The sequence below is a fragment of the Lepidochelys olivacea genome, assembly GCF_965140295.1.
Source record: "Lepidochelys olivacea isolate rLepOli2 genome assembly, chromosome: 2".
In the NCBI taxonomy this organism is placed as follows: domain Eukaryota; kingdom Metazoa; phylum Chordata; order Testudines; family Cheloniidae; genus Lepidochelys; species Lepidochelys olivacea.
Genome location: NC_140412.1, coordinates 159,156,944 through 159,171,467, shown reverse-complemented (window position 1 = coordinate 159,171,467; position 14,524 = coordinate 159,156,944). Strand labels below are relative to the sequence as shown.

General features: G+C 41.9%; 1 protein-coding gene across 3 annotated transcripts in view; it reads right to left on the bottom strand.

Moving 5' to 3' along the window:
- Positions 1-14,524, bottom strand: part of PLEKHG4B (pleckstrin homology and RhoGEF domain containing G4B) — a 133,418-nt gene that overhangs the window by 81,883 nt on the left and 37,011 nt on the right. The window lies entirely within an intron of this gene.

Sequence of the window (14,524 nt, the reverse complement as noted above, 5' to 3'; positions counted from 1 at the left end):
AACCTAACATTTAGAGTCACCATTGCTCTGGGCATTCTCACAGCCAATGAGAAGCAAAACGTGGACAATACTGCCCATGATGTTTAATAAAACATTTTTCAATGCACACAAACTACAAATTTCCCACGCCGGTATTTAAAATAGTACCAGATAAATACTAGCTGGTGGGTGACAGGAAAATGAGGGAGGGGCATCAGTGAGATCCAGGGTAACATTCTGGTAAGAAGTCCAGGTCCCACTCTGTCTACAGTTGCGGGTAAGGGGGAGGGTGCTGACCCTGGACTCTGCTTAGGGAATTTATTTTTCATACTAACCCCTGGTTTGCAGGTGTCTGAAATCTGAAGCCCCTCGCTCTGACAGCTTAAAGGGAGTTATTTCTCTTCCCCCACTTCCCCATTCCAGAGTCTTCAGGCAGTTGGGGCAAAAGTATGTCCATTTCTTCCTCTAACCAGTGACCTGGATGCTGCTGGGGTGTGAGTGGGATGTCTCTGCTACTGTACCCACTTCCCATCCTCCTGGCTGCGGTGAAGGGAGTGGAGAGATGTCTTTACTATTAAACCCTTCCTCCAGCTTCCTGACTGTTGCAATGGGGGAGGTTTTTCACTATTGAGATTGTCTTCCCCTATAAAGAACTTCAGTACCTGCCTCTGATACTACTAGAAGTTTCCCCAAAAAGCAACAGAGTGAAAATGCAGTATTTCCAACCCCAGGAATTCAAAATCTTAACACAGGCCCACAAAAATTACAATATTTTAAATATATTGGGGGGGGGGTATTTTTGAGCACTTAGGGGTAATATTTTCTACTTTTTGTCTGCAACTATCAGGGCTAGAAACTTACCTTCAGAAAAAAAGCCAAGATATTCTCATATTCGCATGACTGTAGGAGCTGGGGCTTTAAGTAAAACATCAACTATCACAAAACTCATGATAAAACTGTGGAAGTTGGTAACACTAAAATTGACGTGATTCTTTTCAGCATCACTGCCCAAAAGACTGTCACATGGGCAAAGCTAGGAATAGCAGCAGAGGTACTGGAGTTTTCTCGGCAGACTCAGAAAGACAGCACAGCACTGGGTCACTTTTGGAAGGTTTTGTTTTACAGCCATCAAGAATTAAATTTAAAAAAAATGTAACAATAAAAGCTTAAGTTTTGCAGAAATTGATAGTGTCTTAAGACCTGTAGGGACAATTTTCTGCTCCTTGCTAGGGGAAAGCTTTTCAAGCTTTGTGCTAACATCAACTATATTTTTTTGCACTTGAAATCAAACTTGTTCTGATTCTGAGCAACTTGCAGGAAGTTTTAGAATAATAGAATCACGCATTGAAAAAAAAATAGAAGGAAAACCAGAGAGTAAGGAAGCAGGAAGGATTTGGGGCTTTGGCATTGAAAGGGGGAGCATACCCTCTCTTTCCTACCTCCTTGGGGAATAGGGTCTTCTCTCCTTCTTCTTTGAACTTGTGTCTGTAGGTCCCACCCAATGATTTTCTGACCATGTCCCATGGAATGCTGAGCGTCCCACATGGTGGCTCTCTTTCCCACCTGGTTGGGTACACTCCCCAGTTTCCTTAAGAGGTTCTCCCTACTGAGCCTCATAAATCAACATGTTTTCTTGGAACTAAACACTGAGTTTGCAAAGGGAGTAAAGCACTGATCAGTTCATTCATCGGCTATGCAGAGCACTGCACAATGTCTGCACGCTATTAGGCTAAGCAGAGAAATGCATGAAAAAGTGGCCTTTCCTTTCTGGGGATGTGTGAGGAGCATAAAAAGAATAAACCTGTGATTTCACAGATAATTGGTGAAGATGGAGAAGTATCAAAGTAACCAAAACAAGGAGGGTCTCCAAGAAATATGTCCATGACACCTTTATATTGAGGGTGGGGTGGGGGCAGAGTAGGGAGAAGAACCTGAAGTTCACTTTACACAAAAATTCATTGTTTGTAGTTAAGTTCCAAATATTAGGAGAGCAAGGTACTTGCTTGAAACACCCTGTTTGCTTGCCAGGAATGGAATATTTTGGTCTCTAGTTTCCATTCACTCTGCACAATCTCTCTTTGCCTATATATCTCTAAAGACAAATGACTCTTGCCATTTGGAATCACCATTTATTTTCATATATGCCCAAACTGCCTCAAACATTCTTTTAGATTTAAGACTTATTCAACTAATGCCACAGTAACAGCAAATACATTAAAAAAACTCCAGCAATAAGGGTACAAGAGTGAAGGATATGCACATTCCCTTCCCCTTACTAAAAAAAGCTAATAGTACAGGAACAAAATATCGAGACTGAATGTTAGGTCAGGCAAAAATGCACCTGCTGCAGAATCCTCCTACATCTGGGACTAATACAACATAAAACTGACAGGGTCAAAACATGCAGGCAGAATGCAAAGAAAGATTTAAGGACTGTAGCAGCTGTAAATAAAGTAATTGATACAAACTGTACTGTCTGACAGATAAGGAAAGTTCTGCATGTTTCAAGAAAAGTTATTTTAAAATAAAATAAAAATAATCCCACCCGACACAATCTTGCTTCTTTCTATTCAGTGTCTGTTAAACTCCTTATTAGTGGTCACTAATGCTAGCATATACAGGACACTGTTTAGCTCATAAGAGATATATTTTAGTGACATTATGGGGAGGGTGAATTCTTCTGAGAGGATCTATATATGGAGGGGAGCTCCCCATTCTCACTAGCAGGGTGGTGACAGCTGATTCCTTGGTACCATCACCCCATATCACAGATCCTAGGCAGATTGCAGGTTAGGGGTGCATAGCCCCACCATCTCGGCGTAAATCTACTAAGAAGTTAATGCAGTGTCTGGTTCTGCAGGGTGGGGGGTAACCCCTGCCCTCCTCAATGGTACCATGTGAGGAAGACTCCACAAAAGGAACCTCACAGTTTCCCTCCCACCGTTGCCTCATCCTATTGTGCTTTCATGGTGTTATGTGTTTTTGCCCCCCATCCCCCAAGAAAGGAACAATTTCTCCCTTCCCCGTGCCAGTAGTTCTTTCACACAATTGTCAGAATATACATTCAGTTGGGGGGAGAGAGGGGGAGAAGATAATTCACTCGAATAAAAATAAGAAGCAGCCCTCACCATTTTTTTCCTCCCTCTATTTATTTCCCAGCTTTTATTCTAATCTAATTAGTCACTCTTCATGGCAAACACAATTACAGCTTATTTCTTTTAGCATTCTGTAATAGTAAACTCAGTGTTTAAAATTCACAGTAACAGATGAAAATTACAAACAGCTTTAACTGTTTGGAGGGAAGGCTTTGAGACCACAGGTCTGGCTCTTAATGATCAGTAATGTTACATAGCTTATGATGAAAAGATTTCATTTTAAAGCAAAAAAAGCATACTTGTGTAACTAGAAAGATGAAAAGAAAAACAGTCACAGAGACTACTGTTATTTACATGTCACAACAACAAAACAAAAGGTTTGTCAAGACCTTACTGTAACATTCCTATTCTATACATCTACTCATTTTGACAATTACTTCATTATTTTTGGAAAAAACGAAGCTGAAATTTGCAGTTTTATCCCTAACACCATACAGTTTTTAACCATTCAACATTCACTTGCAGAAAAAAAAGTCTTTTCCCAGCTCCTTGGCTAATGACATTTTAAACAAATTGCTGAATTCTGCAGAGGCCATGGAAGGTGATGAGAAGTTCAGAAGGAAGCCAGCCATCCAGAACTGGGTTTAAAAACAGTTAAGAAAAAGGATTTTCAACCACTTCCAGACTGACAATGAGATGTGCTGGTCCAGTGGGCATAAGAGGAAAGAAAAAGCCGAGGCTGGGAACCTTGGAAAGCAGCTTTCAATTGTTCGTGCAGCCAGCTTCACAAGCTCTCTGAAAAACAGTCTATCTTGATACCAAAGAAACTCTATTCCCTAAAAATCCATCTAAAGAATGACCTTAATAGATTGCCTGCTACTAAACATGGTAATGGCTGTTTCTCTAGGCATAACTCATACTTAAACTCCCCCAAAAAGATATTGTAGTGTTACTGAGGAAATGTAGTACTACTTCATATGCAGAATTCTCTCGTAGAAACAGAGTGTCAAGCAGCAGAAAAGGAATGACTCTTTCTCCAAGATACAAAGAAGCAGCCCCACACAAAATTATACTGCAGCCATAACAATCACCACAAAAATACGTCTGGCACAAGAAGACCAACTGGAAAGCGACTAGGTGAAATCCTGGCCACTTGAAATCATTCAGGGTCATTTGTACAACGTGTATCAGTCCACTCTAGAGAGGTGGAAATTCTAGTAAACACTACCATGTTGTGCACTAACTGGCCTGCGTGGTCCCTCCTGGTGCACACTAAAAGTTCCCTAGTGAAAGTTAATGTAGTCTCACATCATTAACGTGCACAAGGAAATGTTTAGTGCACTCCAGCAGAGTCCGCATGGGCCAGTTAGTGCACAACACGCAAGTGTGCACTAGAAGTTACACTCTTCTAAGGCAGACTAATGCACCATGCAGACAAGCCCTTACTTCAGGGAACCAGAATGTCACTCATTCACTCTAACAGCAAATCATTATGTAAAAAAACATTTTTAAATGATATATTACATATAAGACAAATATTAAAATGATGCAAATGTTTCAAATACAATGCAAACATCTCTTGGACTTCTTTGCTAGTTTAATATGTTAGAAGAAACCACAGGACCTTCATACAGGGAAAAGCATCAGATTATGTGTGGTCAATAGAAAATTAAATGAGGTCACTTTAAAGAATTATTATCCATACCATGACCAGATGATATCTGGAATACTGTAGCAGGTTCAATCTGGTTTTCCCACACTGGATCTTAAAAATGGGTATTGGCAAGTGGAAGTGGATCCAAAGGACAGGGAAAAGACTGCTTTCATAGCAGATAAGGCCCAGGGTAATTTAAAGTGATGCTTTTTGCTTGTGCAATGCACCAGCCACACTGAAAAGTGTACTGCACAGCGTGCCACTCTTAGTCTGTTTGTTATATCTATATGATAGCTGGGTGCATGCTAAAACCTTTGAACAATAATTGATACATTTACAAATGGTCTGTGATAAGCTTAATGCTGCCAAACTGAAACTGAACCCAAGGAAACATGAATTGTTTCAAAAAAGAGGTAATTTATCTTGGGCACACAAACAGCAAAGGGGGAATTTCTGCTGACAAAGAAAACAGAGGCTATGCAGAACTGACCAACTCCCCAGACACTCACACTTGGAGATGCCAACAAAAAAAAGTTGCGAACCATTCCTATAAGCTACAAAACATGCAGCAGATTAAATCTGAGACCGTAATACTTTGGCACAGGTTTTTCCCATCTCCTGTACCACTGGTTCTCAAAGCCAGTCTGCCACTTGTTCAGGGAAAGCCAGCACGTCCCTTGGCCTGCGCCGCTTCCCGCAGCCCCCATTGGCCTGGAGCGGTGAACTGCGGCCAGTGGGAGCCGCGATCGGCCGAACCTGCGGACGCGGCAGGAAAACAAACCAGTCCAGCCCCCAGGGGCTTTCCCTGAATAAGCGGCGGACCGGCTTTGAGAACCACTGTCCTATATCATATTTCATCTTAAAACTACAAACTGTCACCCGGTGACCACAAAGTTTTCACTACCATATTCTGAGACACCTTTCTAGGTGCCAAATGATTTTCCAGTCACACACTATTTTTATATCAGGATCCTCTCTCTGGGAAGCTTTAGTTGCTCTGAACTCTGTTTCTACCATCCCAGACGCATTGTTCCAGTGGATGAACCAGGAACATTTTGGCAAATTATGGGAAGAGAGGAGACAGCCATCTCCTCCTCAGCATACTCCCCCGAGCAACCAATTCCTTGCAATCCTGGTTGGGGCAGCATTTGCAATTAACTGCCCAGGAAAGCCATCTGGACAAGGCATCAGCATTACCATGCTCATGTCCAGGCCTGTGTGAGACTGAAATCCTAGCACTGCAGTTTTTCCAACCACCTGGCAAATTGCCCTCAGGATTCCTGAATCTAAAGAATTATTACAGGAAAACATGGTCTGTCCTGACCACAAACTTCCTCCCATAAAAATACTGGTGAAAGTGTTCTATGGATGTAGCCATTGCCAGGAGTCCCTTTTGGGTGGTGCAATATCTTCTCTCCGGAAAAGACTTTTGCAGTAATAAGCCACCACCTTAAGTTCTTTGGGCTCCTATGTCAATACTGACCCCAAACCATAAGAGCTAGCATCTGTGACCAATATGAAAAGGGGTTTTGAAACACAGATAGGCCAAGACAGACGCAGTCACCAGAGCTTTTTTTCAACTCTGAAAATGCTACTTCACACTCTGCTAACCACTGAAATGGTTTCCCTTTCTCACCCAACCTATGCAATGGTCTTACTATATTGGCAAACCCACAAATAAGGCTTCAGCAATAGGAGCAGAGTCCTACATCTGTGAAGGATTGGGCAAAGGACACTCACCCCGACCATTAGGCCATGTCCCAATACACTTCCCTCCTCTCTCCACTTCTCTCTCGCTCGCTGAGCTGTCCTTGGTGTCTGTTTTTCCTTCTCTCATTTCCACCCCCATTTTATTTTTGCTTTTATTTGTTATTCTAATTTAGATGTTTTTATTTTTTGTCACCATAGAATTTGTCCCTAAAGCCTGAATTTGGTTGATAAATGAAGAATAGCTTGCTTTCCTGGCACAATAAAAATAATTAAATTATAATAATAATCCTTATGATCACTTTAACTAGTTTTTAAATATTAAATTCAGATGCATCTAAAAACCTGTGCATAGTTATAAAGACCAGGCATGCTTCTGAGTAACAGGATGATTTAGTTGCTACATTAATAAGCACTCTATAAATCAATGAAGCAAACAATTAAATAAAATACAGGTGGTGGCATTTTTGTCAACAGAGTAATAAAATATTTTGCTCAGAGAAAAAATAATGAATAGTTTGTAGATGCAAAGCACCTGTCCAGACCTGAAAGAGAGAAAGATCCCCTGGGCCTGCCTGCTATCTGCCTCAGTAACCACAAATCTAATGACTTAATCAGTAAGCTCATCTACCAAGGTACTGGACAACCACAAAGGCGGTCTATTGCTCCAGGAAAGAGATTTCTATTATACAATGGAAGTGTTCATAGCCTAAGAGTCTTTGATAACATTAAATCAGACATAAAATGCCTCAACCTACAATATAAGTAATGTCTGAAATCATACACACAAGGGCGAGTTGTAGTGGCATTACAATTATATGGCAGTTCCTCAACGAGTGTACTGGTACCAATTAAAGTTTAGTACTATCTAGCTCTCACATTGTGCTTTTAATCAGTAGATCTCAAAATGCTTTACAAAAGAGGTTAGTATCATTATCCCCATCTTACAGATGAGGAAATTTGAGGCACAGAAAGTTCATGTAACTTCAGCTGGGAATAGAACCTAGGTCCCCTAAGTTCAAGTCCCTTGCTCTATCCACTAGGCCACATAATTACTTCAGTACAACTTTGACAAATGCAGGTTTTGTTACAAACTCAGAATTTGTGTCAGGTGCGCTAAAGGGGTCACTGAGGCTGATGAACCTTTTGACCAAACTTGGGCAGAGTTTGGAGTGAACCTCAACAGATCTATGGTTTTGGGTGGAAGCCATTAAAAATCCAGTGGTTTTGCCTGGTTTCATTTGGACACCAGGAAAAACTTGTCAGGGCATCAGCTAGTTTTTGCTTTTGTTTGAACCTAAAACTTAAAAGTGAAGCAGAACAGCCAGAGAGCCACATGAAGCAAAACCAAAAACTAAGTTGGCACGAGTTTTGGGAGTTAAAAGTGCACAGTTCTAGTAGAAATGTCTTATTTCCCAGAGACCACACTGAAAACCTAGCTCTTATTTTGCTTGATCACTTGTTCTCCCATAAGACACTTATAATTTGCTTTTACAATCCACTGTTTAAGCATTTGATCCTGTTTGGTGCCTTTCTGCATAGACTGTACCTCCCTTTGACAATTACCTGAGTGTTACACTTTGGAAATACTTGCATATATTTTGTCTTGCCAATAGAAATGATTAAGTTTGAATTTATTTAGGTTTGGCAATTTTCAGCTACTAATAAGTAAGTTAAACGCTGATTACTATACAGCTGCATCTATTTAAATTTTAAACAAACAGTAAAGCAAATGTCTCTGGACTAAAACGCTTTACTTTTCACCCCAATTCCTTCATACTGTGTTCTGGTTAATTCAGCAACAATCTGACATCTCCTGCCACACAGAGATCAGTTACTGGAGTTGCACGTATGGGCACATTTGTCTTGTGTACGAACAAATCAGTAGTGCTGTAAACCATCATTTGAAAAGTAATGTTTTTCTGTATTCTCTCTCCCTCCCTGTCCTCCCCCCTATGCAACAATGTGTTTAAAAATTCCACAGAAGCACTGAATTCGAGAACCCATGAAGATATAGAAGGGCTAATTGATAGGTTCATAGATCACTCTGTCCCACAGTGGCACAGGCAGAAGCAGGGCGGAGGAGCCAGGCAACTCCACCAGATTGTCTTTGTGGAATTTCCTAGTGATTAATGCCTCAGGTAAGAGGGTTCTGAGGAGTGCAGAGCAGGTAGGGAGCACAGCCTAGTATTCATGGAAAGAGACGCTCTAGCCTAGAGGCAGAGGTCTATACACAAAAGGCACTCCACAGCAGCTGCAGAGAGGATCCAGAGGGAGTTAGTATTGTTACCATCAGGTTTTGGTTTGGGTTAGCTCAAAGTGATGTTGTGTGGAGTGGCTGGTCTTCCTCTCCACATCTTCCTATATCCAGCAGGAGCACTTTCACAGGATGGTGGTTTCCCTGGAGCTGTACCTTCACCCTTCCAAAGCCCCTTGTGGCATTCCCTCTCTTTGTGGCACCAGAGGAAAAGCTCTAGACTACCAAACTTTGAGATGGAAAACACCTATTGGGTTATTTAACTCACTGTCCAGGGAGGGGCTAATCCAGGTCTGTTATCTACAGTATCTTCTACAGTGCTTTGTCCAGACTGGCTTTAAATGACTCTAGATTCTCCTGTCTCTAATTTGTTTTGTTGATTTCATGATATTCAGAAAAGTTCATTTTTCTTGCATCTATTTAGGCTATGGAGATTATGTTGTTTTTAAACTGCCAGTGGAAGCAATGGTAGGTTCAGCTTCCCAGCCAGGTAACTGGAAGTTATCAGCAAAAAAGGAAACAAGGGTGAGAAGGGTGAGAATTTGTGGGTTGAAACCTCTGTCATTAAGGCAATGAATAACTGCATGCAGTACATAGCATATGCTATGGCAAGAAAACTGTCCATTGTGTGACTACAACGAAATAGTCATTAAACCCCTTATTCTGAGTACTGCTGAGATTCTATATTTTGGACAAATGCTGGATTATAAATCCTTCAGTGCCTTGTAAATTACAGCCTGAGGACTGTAAATCTTCACATCATTTCCTGAATAGTTGCATTCCTGAGAAACTTCCAGTTCACAAGTATAAATATGGGCAAAAATTTCCCTCCCTCTCACACCGCCCTCATCTCCACAACCTGATCCTCCTCCCACTGAAGTCAGTTGAAATACTAACTTCAATGAAATCAGGATTGGGACCTGAAAACTTTAATGAGGCTGTTGTGACTTGCATAGTTCTAGCAAAAAGCAGAGACTCCGAATTCTGAATTAGTGTTTTTGCATTCAAAAGAGGTTGTAAGTTAACATGACTGATTATCCTTAATTGTTTTAATAATCACCTCAGCTATTGTCTATCAGGCAAAGTCCCTCTTCATTATATCAATTCCATTTAACCATGAGATACGGAATCCAAACACTTCGATGGTTTGTCTCTGGCAGTGCTCATGTTATCATTTACTCACTCCAAATATAAATACCTCACTGATGTGGCTATCTTGATTTAAGGCTTGAACCTGCAAAACCCATAGTCACAAAAGTAATCCCATTGTCCTCATGGAAATCAGAGCTACTTGCATAAGCAATAGCTGACAGCATGGACAGCACAAGGATAAAAATGAAAGGGTTCCTTGCACCTGGATAACCATACATGTTTAGTTTCCAGTCTCTCTAGAATATAATTATCAGTTACAAAGAGGTATAATTAAAAATGGAAAATCTGAGCTATGAAACCACCCAACTGTCTGCAGACTCCAACAATATATTTCTTATACTTGTTTATGTCTCTTAAATTTGGTGAGCCGTGGTTTGATTACTGAGTTCCCAATAAACCGTGCATTTGATTTTAAACAATATTTTCAATAGTGACACTAATTAAAGCTCAGGCCTGGGCAGTGCTGAGCATGGAAACTGAGTCCACTCAGCATCTGCCAGATATGAAGCACCTTGCAAAACTGGTCCAAATGTTTATTAAAAAAAAGGACATAAGAAAAATACTGAAGCCAAAAACCTTAATATGGGACCATTATCAAGGAATATCAATTGTAATGAGTAGTGGCATGTGTGAAGACTCAAAGATTTGTTTCATATTTGCATTTGGGGAGCAGGGGAGAGAGGGAGGATCATCCTAGTAATTTGGTTTGTTTCAGATCCCAGATATCAATATTGTCTGATCAGATAAAGTGTACTTGGCAATGTTTGAAGCCTTTAAGTAGGAACATTTGGGTGAAATATAGGGAAAGAAAGAAAAGAAGCAGACCATAGGATAGGAATCTTCACTCTTCTCTACCCTAAGGCCCAAGGAAGAAAGCTGCAGATTGGTACAGTGGGAAAGTGACATCATCATTTCCTTGCTCTGGTGATTTCCTGTCCCTTCCCCCTGCATGGTCCACAGAAGGTGGAGAGCCTGGCTAGCAGACCAGGCAAAAAGCAAGATATGAGATCTGCATCTCTTTAGCTCTGTCTGATCATGAGTAAGCTACACAGAGATAGAGGAGAGTTGATTGTGTCTCCTAGTAAGGATCTAGTGCTATCCAGTAAGGGACAGATGGGAGAAACATCTTGCAGCCCAATGTTTTTGGACTGTCAGTTGTGAACAGTGAGTTTTCCAAACAGCAAACAGATATTCACTCTTTTCAACAAATGTATTATTTTTATGCTCCCATCCCTCCTATCAATCTAAACAATCTTTGTGTCTCCACATTCCTCTACAGTGGAGTAAAAGCAACACAAAATTTAATCATCACACTTTAAAAATTCATATTTGAATTCTATGGGGCTAATTACCCCCTTTCTGAACTGGTGGTATCAAGATGTGCAGAGTTATCACAGAAGTGCTCAGAGGCATTCTGACTGCATGAGATCAAAGCAACTGGGAATGCTTTGAGAAGAGAGCTTGAAAGGGGAATCATGAACTCTTCCCAGTACCTGCTGCCATAGGTTAGCACGCACACAGAGGATGGTGGGGCTCTTACCACATCTCCATCCTGATTGGCCTCCAACATAGGACTCTGCTGAGCTACTAAGCATACTAGCTGGCTCATCAACTTCGTGCTAAAGGAAAGACTAGGGGCCAGAGCCTCAGCTAGTATAAAGAGACATAGCTCCATTGAAGCCAGTGGAGCTGTGACAATTTACACCAACCAAGGATCTGGCCCTCAGTTTATATTTTGTACCTGATGCCTGTTTCCCTGTTAATGTGTACTAAAAATGCCTTATTGCTTCTTCCGCAAACCTACTCATGTAGGAGAAGCTGGAAATTTGCCCTTTGACTTTAAAAGAACATAAGGTGCAAAGAAATTCAGCCCTGGTGCTCCAGTAAGACCTATGCATCAGTACCAAGATCCAAGTGCAGCAAACAGGAAAGCAATAGAGAGCAAAGGTTTTGGATTTGTTGGTACTGTAATCATAATCGTATTATTTTTATGCAAAGACGAGAGTGGTCAGAAAGGCTCAAAAAGTGTCAAGTCTACAGAAGAAGGAAGGCTTAAATTCAAGTAAATTCAAACTTCAATGCTTTGGGCTTGGGAATAAAGAGAGAGAGCAGACATTTAAACCAGCATTGTTATGCTGACAAATGATCTGTTTTTGGAATACTGGAATGGGAAAACAAGTAGAAACCACTAAGAAGCTCCTGAAATACAGAAATACTAGGTGAAAGAAATAAAGCCAGACATCACTCAAAAAAAAAATGCAAAGCAAAGTCAAACACATCATGAGAGATATAACAGGCTCACCGAGACTACTGATAGTCTAGATTGAGCATGATTAGAGATAAAGTTGGGCTTCTGGCTATAATGAGGTCATGACAAAAATACCTTTTCCATAACTACTGTTTCAGTGTCAGCACAGGGTAAATCAGCAGGACAAAGTAGGACACCGAAAAAAAGCCATTAAGTGATAGAACTGGCAGAAGGGAATATGTGATACTGTGTGGTGTGATGGGGAAGGGAGATTCAGATTCCAGCCAATGAGGGGCAACACACATGATATGGGATTTCATTTAGAAGTGTGAGAAAAAAGTGTGTCAAAGACACAGAAAGCAAAAGTAAAAAGCAACCAAGAAAGCAACAAATATTAGAGCAAATATAAACTTTCCTTCCATTGGTGGCTTACACCTCTGATCTCTCAGGTATGCTGTGGAGGTGGGAGATATATATTACCCACTTTGATGAATGGAGATGCAATTATAAGGCTCAAACTCTGCACATGTGTGCACACACACAAATTTTGCTATAAAGCAGGACTGTGGGGGAGGTAAATCCTTAAATCTACCATGTTTGGCAGAAATTCCCTACAGAACATGCCCTTTAAGACGACTAGAATGATTTCCACCAGCTGAGGATCTGTCCCAAAGTTTTACTCTTCTTGTTTTTTGGTATCTAGTTTAAATGGAACCAGATTTCTTTGTGAGTAGAAGGAAGGAGCAGGGAAGAAGAGAGGGAGGCTGCATGTACAGACAATTTTCTCAAGTTGGCTCACTGTCAGTCTAGCTCCCCTGATGGAAGCATGGCTCCTAGGACCCCTCTTCCAAAAGCCCCCTGCTCTCAGAGCTGTAGGAAGGGAACTCTGCTTCTGCAGGCCTGAGGAAACTGTTTGGGGGTGAGGGTATATGGGAAGAGAGAACAGTGGGCTTAGAGGGAGAAGGATGGGAAGGGGTCCCTCTTCCATTGCCTTTTCAGAGATCTGCAGGAAGGCAGGACCATGGTCAAGCCTTAGGAGGATTGTTAGGCCTCATATACACACCCCTCGAGCAAATCATGGTCTCATTGGAAGTTCAGTTCCCCTGAGCCTTAGGCTCATTGAGGGCTATACTCAACCACATCTCCCACAAGCCTTTGGTACTTCTTTGGGCCCACCACCACTCCTTACCATAGGCCATTAGGGGCTATGAACCTTAGGCTTACAGTGTGTGGAGTCAGGAGGCCTTCAAAGAGCCTAATAAAGCTAGCTGATAAGGAGTTGGGAAGGACAGTGCACAAAGACCTGATGGAGCCTATTAAGTTGAAGGAGACAGGAGGAGGAGCAGTGAAGTGATTCATCCTTCCTCAGGAATGCTTACATGTAGCCTGTGGCAGGGGTACTCAGTAAGGAATTCATCAGTCCCCTTTGGGGAACAACAGGAGAGGGAGGGAAGTTTTTCTGCTCTGTTTCTGCTGACTCCCACTCCCGCACTCTCCTCCACAGGAGAGTGGGTGGAGACTGTAGTTAGCATGATACTGTGGCCAAATGACCAAGGTGGTAATCTCCTCACTCCTCCCAACCTCTACTGGATCAGGCCTTTCCTTCTGCAGACCTCCTAGGGTTTGCAGAAACAGGGCTCCTTTCCTGCGGATATTAGGAAAAAACAAAACCTAAGGAAATGTCTCAGGTTTGACACTAAGGTTGCAGGGTACGGAATTAACAAGTCAAACATAAATAAACAGAACACCACGTCAGACCCCCATAAAACTCAGAGTTCAGTTTCCATGGTAGCCAAACTACGTTAATTCTGCCCATATAGTGCTGTCCTGAGAAACCCAGACTACCTTATCTACCCATTACAGTTTCAGCTTGTCATTGACCACAAAAACTAGAACGTCTTAGATATATTTGTATATGGTCTGCAGGAAAAATTACTCTACAATTTCATGATTAAACAAGCAGCCACTCCTCACTCTTCATTAAGGGCCAAACCATGATAGAATCCGAGAGGGTACTCAGCATCTTTTAAGATCTGGCCCTATGATTTCACATGACAACGGATTAAAAAGTAAAGGGGATTGATAGGGCACATTGCCCCTCCTCTGCTGAAAACAGATTAACAGCTCTTCTTCCTCCACAGCTGGTGCAATGAGAGCACCTCCCCTACTATTTGTACCTACCTTAACCAGGGCCAGATTAACTCTCCTTTGAGCCCGGCGATTAGATTTTGTGGGGCCCCTGTATACAAGTCTTTTTCCTGAGAGGGAATTTGGTGCAGGAGGGGGCTGGGGCAGGGGATTGGGGTACAGGAAGGCGTGCGGGGTCTGGGAGGGAGTTTGGGGGCAGGAGGGGATTCTGATCAGGGGCAGGAGGTTGGGGTGAAGGAGGGGCTGTGAGGCGTAGGCTCTGACGGGGAGGCGCTTACCACAGG